General features: G+C 44.1%; 1 protein-coding gene across 2 annotated transcripts in view; it reads right to left on the reverse strand.

Annotated features, from left to right (window-relative positions):
• Positions 1-13965, reverse strand: part of MACROD2 (mono-ADP ribosylhydrolase 2) — a 2939506-nt gene that overhangs the window by 1707889 nt on the left and 1217652 nt on the right. The gene's annotated exons all lie outside the window — the stretch shown is intronic.

Genomic DNA, 13965 nt, shown 5'->3' on the forward strand with positions numbered 1-13965 from the left:
AAAAAGATGTGCTGCTGATAATGATAAGGTCTACAAAATATATGTAATCAGAAGAAACACAAGTTTCTCGTTTCACAGCTGTTCGCTGTCGTATTTACAGGTGATAATAATCCAAAACCAGTGTTCATAGGCTAGGTGCTAGGTCTTATCCCAGAAAATTGGATCAATTTAAGTCAATCACAATCTGATCAGAGTTTGATCACAGTGTGACCCGATTTTCTTGGATGTGGAGAAGATAGAAAAAAACCAACTTCCTTATCTTCTCCATTCTATCAGTCCCTGGCGTCCTCTGAGTGCTGTCCGATTCTTTCACAGACCTATTGACTTGCATGGCTGAGTACAATCTGATTTATGGAAGCAACTAGTGCATGATGCGATTTTTTTTCTTGGATAGATTAGGTCTGAGGAAATAAATTCGACTTGTGCACGGCCCCATAGAATAAGGCTATGTGCCCATGTTGCTTTTTTTATGTGCTTCTTTTCTGCACATAGAAATCATGTTTTGCCAGGAAAAATGCAGCTGAGAAAACATGCATTTTTTATTGCGTTTGTGCGTTTTTTCAGATGCATTTTTTTCCTGCTTTTTTGTGATTTTTTTTTAGTCATGGCGATTTTGGGGGTTCAGGCGCTATACTCCTGTGATCGCTGCCGAGTATCCGGCTGATGTTACAGCCGGGACCTTGCTCTCACTGCCCACACCGCTCCCATCAGTTTAACCCTCTGAATACTCCAAATAATGTGATCACAGCATTCAGGAGGCAGGGAGAGGGATCGCTTATCTCTCCCTGGCGATCGGTTTCCTGTAATCCGATCACAAGAACCTGATCACTGCCATGGTAACCCTGGGTTGTCACCATGACGACCTCGGGTTACTGAGCTACAGAGAGTCTCACACACCATGCTGTATGCACGGTGTGTGAGGCAAAGTGCTGCAATATAATCCACTGTAGTGATAAAGCATTGCAGTGGAATATAGAAAAGCAGAAAAAAAAACACAGGAACAATTTTTTCAGCAACAAAATCTGCAAGGAAAAAAGAAGCAGCGTGTGCACAGCAAGTCCCGGTTCTCTTAGCTTTTGCTGGGATGCTTTTTCCTTGCTTTTATGGATTAAAATAAGAAAGGACAAAAGCAGGAAAAAAAAAGCAAAAAAAAAAAAACCCGCCACATGTGCACATAGCCTAATGTGCAATGTGATATTTTGTTGGATTGCACTTGGTACTCAAATACAGTCGTCTTAACCTATCCTTAAAAACATTGAGCACTTTCATTCTTTTGTAAGGGCTTGTTCACACGTAGATGCTGAAATTTCTGCAGCGATTTGACAGCACATGTGCACTCCAAATCGCTGCAGAAACACTGAATAATGGATGCAGTGTTTCAGCAGAATAAGGCTAAGACCGCACTTTGCGTCTCCACCTGCGTTTCTGCTGCTTTTTAGGTGCGTTTTGAGAAGCACCTTTTTCATGCCAAAAGGCATGCGTTTTGATTTTCCAGCAAAGTCAATGGAAAATGGGGATTTTCAGACCGCACTTTGCGTTTTTAAACGCTGTGTTTAATTTGCATATTTTGTGGCAAAAACCATGCATTCAAAGAAGCAGCATGTCAATTGTTTTTGCCATTTTGGGTGCGTTTTGGTAACATTGAAGTCAATGAGAAATGGCAAAAACCAAGATTCCTTCAAATTCCTGCATTTTACCTGCTTTTTATGTGCAGAAAACATGCGTTTTGGACATCAAAATAATGATTTGATATGTCCCTTTACACACACACACACATAATCCGACAATTAAATGTAAGAAAAATATGCATTTATTGCTATTTTAGCGATAAAATGTATATTACTGCTATAATTATCTATTTTCGTTATTTTTCCCATTAATATAGATTTGATCCTTTTTTTTCTCTTTTTTCATTCTGTTTGACTTTTTAAACTTTATTAAGCAGTGTCTTGATATTCAAAACCCATCTGTCTAAACGCAGGTGAAAAAGCATGTAAAAAGCACTGAAAACGCATCTAAAACGCGGTAAATACGCATGCGTTTTCAGCGCTAAAGTTCAGAAAAGGCAACTTTGGTCAAATCAATTAAGCCCAAAACGTGCGTTTAGAACTGCAAGTAGGTGAACGCAAATCGCTCGGGATGCTGCCCCCACCATAGACAGAGTGGGAGCTGCATCCAAAGCGCACGAAAGAATTGACTTGCTGCTTTTATGAACGCACGGATTTGGGTCAAAATTTTGACACTCAAAACGCTGCGTTCAATAAAGCAATGTGCGCACGGATTATGCACAATCTACATAGATTGTGCTGGGGACGCAGGACGCATGCATTTACGCTGCAGTGCTAAACTCAGCATAAACGCATGAAATTACGCTACGTGCGCACAAGCCCTAAGAGGGTGGCCAAGGCGGGCATGTGTTCCTACCCCTGAAGATACCAAAGAAGGTCCTTCCTGGACACCTTTCTTTAATAATGTCTCCCATCCTGGCCCCCTTCCTTTAATAATGTCTCCCATCCTGGCCCCCTTCCTTTAATAATGTCAAGCAACCTGGCCCCCTTTACCCATTTATATGTCAATTTGAATTGTGTCATGCATCTTTTTGTAAAATGTATTATGTGAATTGTAATGTGTTGTAATAGGTATAATGTATAATGTAAGGTATGTGTTCACATAGCACTTGTAGTGTAAGCTGCATAGGAATGTTACGTAGGATATAAGACATATATAGTCAATACCACTGACAAAAATATGACTCCTAAAAACACATCTGTGATATTAAATGACTTCTTTTGTATGAGACAAAACATTTTAGTATTCTGCCCATATTACATTACATACAGGTATTTGTGTAACAAAAAATAAAATGTTCACATAACTATTTTTATGAAAACTTGAGGTTACAGTTGGGGGATCCGTGCGTCCCTCACCAACAATCAAGACGATCCAAGAAAATGAAATTAGTAGAAAATATAATGAAGTCTCTTTGGAGTTCATTTCATGTCTCCTCTGATGAGATTTTCTCAGGTTTTTGATTTATTGAAACCGTTCCAATGCTGAGCTGTGTATCCTGAGCGTACGTTCCTTCAGTACCACCCAGCATGTTCTGCACAGAATGTCTCACAGATAACAATGAGATAATGTATTCACGTCAGGCATGTCAGGGCACAGATTCCAACTTTCTGTATATTCTCAGACCAGGATACAATTGCAAAATTCTAATCATGGTGCTACTTATTTTCAGCAGAATCACATCGTATACATTTCAAGATTTTATAAAATTATTACCAAATAATAATATTTAAACCCAGAACATATTTTAGAGTGTATAGTATAATGGCATGAGGTCTGCATATAATATTGCAGATCAAGTAGAGAAAGGTCCAGATTCATCAAAACTTTTATGGCAGAATTCTAGTACAAAAAGCTTTGAGTATTTATCAAATTTTTCCACAATTTGAGGTTTTTGTGACTTTTGGAGCTTTCGCCACATTATTGCCCAGTTCCAACAAAGTGGCATAACTTTTTAAGCAGGAGAACCAGGAGTTGGTCATAATAGAATAAATTGTATTAAATACAAAAAGACACATTTGAAAGACATGACAAAGCATAACTATGTGGAAAAACACCAAAAAGACTCAGAAAAAAGGTAGTGGGTAGAAAGACTGTCAATACTGAGGACTGCAAGGTCTATAAAGCAATGCCTGGTAGTAAATCGCTCATTAAATGTAACAGTGTACAATGCATGATGATTATGCAGTAATACAGAAATGCGAAACGCGCGTCGGGTTCCTGTATCAGGGCCGGATCTGTCCCTCTTTGAGCTGGCACTTGCACTTTGATTGGGTATGTGCATCCATTTATTTTTTGCATTGTCTCATTAATGTCTATAGTGATGCCTGTTGGTAGGCATTATGAACTGTTGCATTTGATGAGCGATTTACTACCAGGTATTGCTTTATAGACCTTGCAGTCCTCAGTATTGACAGTCTTTCTACTCATTACCTTTCTTGTGTGTCTTATTGGTGTTTTACCACATAATTATGCTTTGTCATGTCTTTTTAATGTGTCTTCTTGTATTTAATAAAATTTATTCTATTATGACCAACAAACTCCTGCTTAAATATCATTTATGGAGTGTTTTTTTCTGCTGTGCTGGTTTCAGCTGACATTGTCATCTCCCAGTACTAATACTTTAATATGTTCAAAATGGATATATGGTGCATATTAAAGTGGCATAGCTGTTCGGGGGATGAGTTGTGGTGACTAGAAATGATCGAACCCATTGAAGTTTGGTTGGTGAATATCACACTATTGTTACCCAAAAGGCCGCTTTACACGCAGCGATATCGCTATCGATATCGCTAGCGTGCGTACCCGCCCCCATCGGTTGTGCGTCATGGGCAAATCGCTGCCCGTGGCGCACAACATCGCTTACACCCATCACACATACTTACCTGCCTATCGACATCGCTGTTGCTGGCTAACCGCCTCCTTTCTAAGGGGGCGGTTTGTGCGGCGTCACAAACGACGTCACTAAGCGGCCGTCCAATAGAATCGGAGGGGCGGAGATGAGTGGAACAAACATTCTGCCCACCTCCTTCCTTCCTCATTGCGGGCGGCCGCAGGTACGAGGTTGTTCTCATTCCTGCGGTGTCACATGTAGCGATGTGTGCTACCGCAGGAACGACAAACAACCTGCGTCCAGCTACAGCAACGATATTTGGGAAATGGACAGCGTGTCAACGATCAACGATAAGGTAAGTAAAATTGCTTGGTTACGGTCGTTCATGCGTTTCACACGCAATGACATCGCTAATGAGGCCGGATGTGCGTCACGAATTCTGTGACCCCCAACGACATCGCGTTAGCGATGTCGTTGCATGTAAAAGCAGCCTTTAGTGCGAGCTGTTCAAACGCACTGGGCTGAGCAATGAGCATACCTTAGCACCGTGATGCTGGTGTGAGTGATCAGCATATGTAAGGCACCCAAACTCCGAACCTGAACTCTGTCTTTCTGGGAAAGTCAGTGTTCGACCCAAACACCGAACGTTGTGTTCGCTCATCTCTAGTGGTGACCTTCACTCATCAAATTCACATGGAACCGCACATACACGCCTCTTGATGAATCAAACAACTCGCTCTCCACCCCGTTCCCTCATCAAGATCTGTGTGAAAAACACCAGTTTTGATAAATCGGGGCCCAGTTACTTGTTTTTTTGCCTCAATAGACACAAAAGTTGGATTTTCGAGGTGGCTTTCTTCGTAACTAGCATATTCATGATGAATAAAAATTACACAAAAACATAATTTTATAAGCTTTAAAAATAAAAAAAGCAAAAACACCTACAAAATATATATATCCATTTATCTAGCATATGCAGAAAAACACTAACGGAGGGATTTGTCAAGCTAAATGTGCCAAAATTCAGGTGCAATTTGTAAAAAAAATGTCTTTCATGACTTGTGCCATATTTATTATATGTTTTAAAGCCTTTCGGTGCTTTGCCTGACTAGGGGTTATGAAAGTCAAATAAAGCATCAGTTTATTGGAACCAGGGTGGTCGTTTGACAAAGTGCACCAAAAAATGTGCCAAAAAAAGATAATTATAATAATAATTTTATTCATTTATATAGCGCTAATAATTCCACAGAGCTTTACATACATTGGCAAAAGATGTGTCAAATTTGTCAACCAGCATTCACCAATGTGAGAAATTGACACATTTTAACCCCTTCACGACCCATGACAGATATATCCGTCATGGATCGTGTGAGGTTAATCCCCGCCCCCTGCTGTGGGCAGGTCACGGCGATCCGCGCACATACCAGCTGTTTTTAACAGCTGACATGTGCGCCTGCAAGTTACAAGTGGAATCACTTCCACCTGCAACTTTTAACCCCTTACATCTTGCTGCCAAAATCTGGCAGTGAGATGTATATGTGCGCGGCCATTATTTTCACTTACCGCCGCCCCCACCGAAAGTCACGTGCGTGATCACATGACTTTGGGCTGCTTCTCACTTGCGAGTTTCTCGCAGTAGAGCAATGCGAGAAAAACTCGCATTGGAATCAGACACGTTAGTGAATGATTCAGCTCGCATTTGCGATTTTTATTCTCAGTCCAAATCAGACTGAGAAAAAAATCGCAGCATGCTGCTTTTTTGCGAGTTTCTACTGCGAGTCTCTCCAATGCAAGTCTATGGGAGCGTGTAAATAATCGGATGTCACAGGACGGCGATCACACCATCCTAGTGACATGCGATTTTCTAAATACATTTCTCGCATGTTTCCTAAAACACTGGAAACGAGTGATGTCTCACAATGTCTGTCAATCACTATTCTCTGTCAGTCGGTCTCTCCCTCTCGATCTCTATTCTCTCTCTGTCGGTCCGTCACTATCTCTGTCCCTCTCTCACAGTCTGTCGGTCATTTTCCCCTCCTATCTCATACTCACTGTTCCCCGATCTCCGGCGCAGCGCTGCACGGCATTCACACTGCTGCGGCGGCTTTTACTATTTTGAAAAAGCCGGCCGCTCATTAAACAATCTGGTATTCCCAGGCGCCTATGATTGGTTGCAGTGAGACACGCACCCACGCTGAGTAACAGGTGTCTCACTGCACCCAATCACAGCAGCCGGTGGGCGTGTCTATACTGTGCAGTGAAATAAATAATTAATTAAAAAAAACGGCGTGCGGTCCCCCCCCAATTTTAATACCAGCCATTAACCATGACATACAAAGCCATGCACAACCTGTCTCCTCCCTACATCTGTGACCTAGTCTCCCAGTACCTACCTGCACGCAACCTTAGATCCTCACAAGATCTCCTTCTCTGCTCCTCTCTTATTTCCTCTTCCCACAATCGTGTACAAGATTTCTCCCGTGCATCCCCCATACTCTGGAACGCTCTACCTCAGCACATCAGACTCTCCACTACCGTGGAAAGCTTCAAGAGGAACCTCAAGACCCACCTCTTCCAACAAGCCTACAACCTACAATAGCCCTCAGCCCAGTAGACCACTGCGCAACCAGCTCTGTCCTCACCTATTGTACCATCACCCATTCCCTGTAGACTGTGAGCCCTCGCGGGCAGGGTCCTCTCTCCTCCTATACCAGTCTGTCTTGTACTGTTAATGATTGTTGTACGTATACCCTCTTTCACTTGTAAAGCGCCATGGAATAAATGGCGCTATAATAATAAATAATAATAATAATAATAATAATAAAGCCATACGGCTGAAGGCTGGTATTCTCAGGATGGGGAGCTCCACGTTATGGGGAGCCCCCCAGCCTAACAATATCAGTCAGCAGCCGCCCAGAATTGCTGCATACATTAGATGCGACAGTTCTGGGACTGTACCCGGCTCTTCCCTATTTGCCCTGGTGTGTTGGCAAATCGGGGTAATAAGGAGTTATTGGCAGCCCATAGCTGCCAATAACTCCTAGATTAATCATGTCAGGCGTCTATGAGATACCTTCCATGATTAATCTTTAAGTTACAGTAAATAAACACACACACCCGAAAAAATCCTTTATTAGAAATAAAAAAACACTAACAAATTCCCTGGTTCAACAATTTAATAAGCCCCAAAAAGTCCTCCATATCCGGCGTAATCCAGGATGGTCCAGCGTCGCTTCCAGCTCTGCTGCATGAAGGTGGCAGGAGCTGCAGAAGACACCGCCGCTCCTGTCAGCTCCATGCAGCAACTGAGGTGGGTATCGCGATCAGCTGAGCAGTCACTGAGGTTACCCGCGGCCACCGCTGGATCCTCCAACAGTGACAGCGGGTAACCTCAGTGACAGCTCAGCTGATCGCGATACTCACCTCAGTTGCTACGTGGAGCTGACAGAAGCGGCTGTGTTTTCTGCAGCTCCGGTCAACTCCATGCAGCAGAGCTGGAAGCGACGCTGGACCATCCTGGATTACGCCGGGCATGGAGGGCTTTTTCGGGCTTATTAAAGTGGTGAACTAGGGTATATGTTTGTGTTTTTTATTTCTAATAAAGGATTTTTTCGGGTGTGTGTGTTTATTTACTGTAATTTACAGATTAATCATGGAAGGTATCTCGGGGAGACGCCTGACATGATTAATCTAGGACTTATTGGCAGCTATGGGCTGCCAATAACTCCTTATTACCCCGATTTGCCAACGCACCAGGGAAATCGGAAATCGACAGGAAATGACAGGAAATCGGGAAGAGCCGGGTACAGTCCCAGAACTGTCGCATCTAATGTATGCGGCAATTCTGGGCGGCTGCTGGCTGATATTGTTAGGCTGGGGGGCTCCCCATAATGTGGAGCTCCCCATCCTGAGAATACCAGCCTTCAGCCGTATGGCTTTATCTGGCTGGTATTGAAATTGGGGGGGACCGCACGCCGGTTTTTTTAATTATTTAATTATTTATTTCACTGCACAGTATGACACGCCCACTGGCTGCTGTGATTGGGTGCAGTGAGACACCTGTCACTCAGCGTAGGGGCGTGTCTCACTGCAACCAATCATAGGCGCCTGTGGTCGGGTAAAGCAGGGAATACGAGATTGTTTAATGAGCGGCCGGCTTTTTCAAAATAGTAAAAGCCGCCGCAGCAGTGTGAATGCCGTGCAGCGCCGCGCCGGGGATCGGGGATCGGTGAGTATGAGAGAGGGCTGCTAACTTCAGTCACTCAGGGGATTAGCGGTCACCGGTGAGTCCTTCACTGGTGACCGCTAATCAGGACGCGGCACAGACAGAGCCGCAGCATGACAATGAAGTCGGGTGAAGTTAACCCGAGTTCATTCTGATCGTGCGGCTATGTCTGTGTCTGCTGTCATCTGCCATCCAGCTCTGCTACATGGCTGTCTGTGTCTGCTGTCAGCGGCCATGTAGCAGAGCTGAATGGCAGATGACATAGTAAAAAATACGCATTACACACGCATTACACACGCTAGTAAAATCATTAATTTATTCAGAAAAAGCATCGCACTTGCGTTGCACTCGGACCTAACGTGAACTAAAATCAGCCGAGTTTTTTTTCAGCCCAGTCGGACCGATTTTACTCGCATAGATGTGTTTCCAGCCTTTCAGTGGTTGCCATGGTAGCACAGGGTTATGTGAGAACGCCTGTAGGTAACATGAATCACTTTCGGTTTAACTTGGCCCGGAGCCGAGTGAAGCAGAAAATTAGCATATCTGCTGTTGGCAGAGCGATCGGATTGTTGATCCATATAGCCCCCTAGGGGGACTAGTAAAATTAAAAAAATAAGTAAAATAAAAAGTTTTCAAAAATAATAAAACCCCTAAAAGTTCAAATCACCCCCCTTTCACCCCATTGAAAATTAAAGGGTTAAAAAAATAAAAAATATACACATATTTGGTATCACCGTGTTCAGAAATGCCCGATCTATCAAAATATAAAATCAATTAATCTGATTGGTAAATGGCGTAGCGTCAAAAAATTCCAAACTCCGAAATTACGTTTTTTGGTCACCGCAAGTTTTACACAAAATGCAATAACAGGCGATCAAAACGTAGCATCTGCCCATAAATGGTTCCAATAAAAATGTCATCTCGAGACGCAAAAAATAAGCCATCACTGAGCCATAGATCCCGAAAAATGAGAACGCTACGGGTGTCGGAAAATGGCACAAAACGTACGCCACTTTTATTGGACAGGCTTGTGAACTTTTTTTAACCCCTTAGATACAAGTGTACCTATACATGTTTGGTGTCTACAAACTCGCACCGACCTCAAGCATTACAACAACTCATCAGTTTTACCATATAGTGAACATGGTGAATAAAATATCCCAAAAACTATTGTGCGATCACACTTATTTTGCAGTTTTTCCACACTTGGAATTTTTTTGCTGTTTTCCAGTACATTATATGATAAAACTTATACTTTCATTTAAAAGTACAGCTTGTCCCGCAAAAAACAAGCCCTCATATGGCAAGACTAATGGAAAAATAAAAAAGTTACGGCTCTCAAAAAAAGGGGAGCAAAAAAAAAAAACGGAAAAACGGAAAGCGCCCAGGGGCTGAAGGGGTGAAGACTTTCTAGTCCAAAGTTTCACTAAAGGTGGCTTTACACGCTTTTAGATCACTAAAGCGATCTCATTGGGGTCACGGAATTTGTGACGCACATCCGGCCACTTTAGCGATGTCGTTGTGTGTGACACCTATGAGCGATTTTGAATCGTCGCAAAAACTTTCAAAATCGCTCATCGGTGACATGCCCCCCTATTCCCAATTATCGTTGCTGCTGCAGGTACGATGTTGTTCGTTGTTCCTGCGGCAGCACACATTGCTGTGTGTGACGCCGCTGGAACGACAAACATCTCCTTACCTGCGTCCACCGGAAAAGGAGGAAGGAAGGAGGTGGGCGGCATGTTCCGGCCACTCATCTCCTCTCCTCCTTTTCTATTGGGCGGTGGTTCAGTGACGCTGCTATGACGTCGCTGTGACGCTAAACAAACCGCCCCCTTAGAAAGGAGGCGGTTCGCCGGTCACAGCAATGTCGCAGAGTAGGTATGTGCGTGTGACGCTGCCGTAGCGATAATGTTCACTACGGCAGCGATCACCACATATCGGCCGTGCAATGGGGGTGGGTGCTATCGCGCACGACATCGCTAGCAATCACTATCGATGTCGCAGCGTGTAAAGCATCCTTTAGGCTATGTTCACACAGGGCTTTTTTGGGAAGTTTTTTTTTTTCGTGACCAACACCTGATCTTCTGGCAGGAAAATTGAGTCATCTGCGTTTTGGTGCGTTTTAGTGGTGTTTTTGGTGGCATTTCTGGTGCGTTTTTTCTACAAAATGGGTTGTATCAATGAAAAATGTTGCAAAACTGCTGCAAAGAATTGACATGCTCATACTTTGAAATCTGCAGCAAAAACGCTGGTATTTGACAAAACAGCCAGGAAAAATCTGCAGGTGGGTGTGTGTGGGTGTGGGTGTGGGTGTGAGTGGGTGTGGGTGTGAGTGGGTGTGGGTGTGAGTGGGTGTGAGTGGGTGTGGGTGGGTGTGGGTGTGAGTGGGTGTGGGTGTGAGTGGGTGTGGGTGTGGGTGTGTGTGGGTGTGTGTGTGTGTGTGGGGGGGGGGTGGGTGTGTGTGTGTGTGGGGGGGGGGGTGGGTGTGTGTGTGGGTGTGTGTGTGGGTGTGTATATGAGATTTCAAAAATCTCAAAGACTTTGCTGGGACTATAAAAAGCAGCTTTTTATTAGCATGGATTTGCATAAAACCAAGGCAAATCTGCAGCTAAAAAACACAGCAAAAAACTTACCAAAAAAACGCTGTGTGACCATTCCTTTAATCTAGCAGATTTTGGGGCACTAAACGACCACTGATTGGTAAATAATTACAACTCTTTTTCAGCTCCACTCTGGTCCCGCAGTCCCATCTTGTGACAGTAACTTCTGACTGGACAGAAAGCAGAAGCTACGACTCAAGCTTCCAATGCAAGTCTATGAGAACCAAAACGAGGCTCTCATAGAGATGCATTGAGTTATGACCTCTAATGCGCTGCAACAAACACTGGAGCTGCCGGCAGATCACAAATTGCTGGAGCCCAACAGGAGCGGCGGTGACAGAGGATGAAATCGCCATCAGAGGACTAGCATGAGATAGTGGTAAGGAGATAAGGATTTAAAGCCCACCTCCAGCAATGCAATAACAGATAAAAAAAAATGCTGGAGTGGTGCTTTAAAAATTAAAGATTGGTAAATATGCATCTAAATTGCTGCTCCTTATATTTCAATACATATCCAACATTAAGAGATTATAAATAACTGACAAGTTTGCCTCAAATTATAAATCTACAGTAAATGCTAGGTTTTGGGTTATACTCTTCATATCAGTGAAACTATTTCTCTGTGCTTTGGAAGTAAACTATGGGTCCAAGACTTATGTTGGTGTACCGCCCCGCGGGCTCGGCTGCGACCGCCGAGCCGCTCGGATCCGTGCTCGTACTGCGGGTGGTGGCTCGAGCCTCTCACGGACCCGGGGGTCACGTCGCTCTGCAAGGGAATTGGCACTACACGCGGGGACTTGGGTGAGGAGTTCCACGGCCGGGGCCGTGGTGGTTTGGTTTGGATTGTAAGTTCGTGACGCCACCCACGGGTTGTGGTGAATGAATGGACGGACAGCACCGCTGCCGTTGACTAAGCCTCCCGGGGACGGTGTTGCGCAGCTTGGTGTTGACCGCTCCGTGGGTAGGGAGTGATGATCTCGAGGGAGGTGCTGAGGCGGGGGAGCGGGTTGGACGCTGATGCGGTGCGGTGCGCGGCTCGAAGGCACTGGTGTACTCAGTCTGACACAATAAACTCGAGTCTCTGGTAAACCAAACGGAGTGATGAACGGGGCCCGCAGCCGGCTGCAGCTTCTCCCGGTAAAGGTTGGTGGTTTCCGCCTTTCTCCTGCACCTCTGTGTGTAAATGTTTGACTTCTATGCCTAGACACCGGTACTCCACTCCCCGACTTATATATGCCGCAGGAGCCCGTTTGCCCGCAGACACTGGCCCTTTGGGTCTCTATGCCTTGGCGGTGGCTTTACCCTGTATGGTTGGGCTGTTGTCTTCTAACGGGACTTGTGTGGGATAGGTCCTTAAATCCAGTCCTCAATCAGTTGATTTGACTCGACCCTGTCGGTTCAGGGCTTCGTCTGGGTCTGAGTACCCCTCCTGGTGCTCCGGTTTCCAATCGGTTCCCCGGTTCGGTACCAGCGGGCCACCGCCCAACCCCGGTCCCTACGGTTCCATGGGTTGTAATCCCAGCTCCTGCAGGCGGCCACCACTGTCTGCCTCCTTGCCAAAGGTGACTGGGCTCCGACCCAGCCACCGGAGTAGTCTATGGCAGGCCTGGGCGCAAATCTACCCTTGGACTCAACCTCCCTCCTTCACTGTCAAAACTACTCTGCACTGTCAACTTGAACTTGTGTCTGTGTTTTCCCGCCTCCAGGCCTATGAACTCCTATCATAACTTGGAGGTATGTATAGTATGATGATGGTTATAACCCTTGGAAACCCTCAGCAAGATTTCACACTTCAAAATATATATATGTGCATGTAGCTCTTTCAAAGACAAGTGCAGTAATAACTTTACATGCTCAGTCCTTTCTTCCATTACTGACAAACCAGCGTTTTAATTGATATGCAAATGAGGCTGAAGAGCTATGGTAGATCTAAAGCTTCTGTCACTCCAGCTGTATTCATTGACCAGTTCTGCCTCCTTCTGCTTGACTGACTTCTTTGATAGCATGGAGGCTGTCAGTCAAGCAGGAAGAGGAAGCACTGGGCAGGGAAAAGAGCTGGAGTGACCAATGCTTCAGATCTATTGTAGCTGGGAGGTAAAATCATGCTGACAGATTTCATTTACATGATTATTAGATTTTTTTTTTTTTATTAAACAAATCAAATGTATTATTTTTTTTTTATATGACAAATAACATAATTAATATAATTACAATTTAGCACATGTACAAGACCATGCACAAGTATAATTGTTCCAGATAATAATATACAACTTGTATTCATAAATGAGTGTACAAAATAAGGCTTGTAAAATGCCCACAAGAGGGCAGGGGAGAATACAAGTAGATATGATAAAGCATGCCTTATAAACCTATTCTCATAACTGCTTTGAGATTATTGATTTTCTATCTCATCATACAAAACAGAAAAACAAAATTCAAGGAGGGAATGGATCCGTTACATACTGAACACCAATGCCGCTCTACAGAACATACTGACTTATAAGGAGTTTTAGTTATGGTGTGAATTATTTTAGTGAAACAATTAAAGCAACAGGATCCAAATAAGACCTATGAGAGTGACTCCTGATGGAGCCTCCAAAATAGTTGAGAAACATCATAAGTGGAATAGGACCTAAATGCATTCAGGCTTTCTACAGCTCTGAGTAGGAGCAGAAGTTAGTGTGCCTCTAAGGCTGCAGACATATTAGTGTATGGCATCCGATGCAAGAGCGTGA

This window comes from Anomaloglossus baeobatrachus, chromosome 3, assembly GCF_048569485.1.
Source record: "Anomaloglossus baeobatrachus isolate aAnoBae1 chromosome 3, aAnoBae1.hap1, whole genome shotgun sequence".
In the NCBI taxonomy this organism is placed as follows: Eukaryota; Metazoa; Chordata; class Amphibia; order Anura; family Aromobatidae; genus Anomaloglossus; species Anomaloglossus baeobatrachus.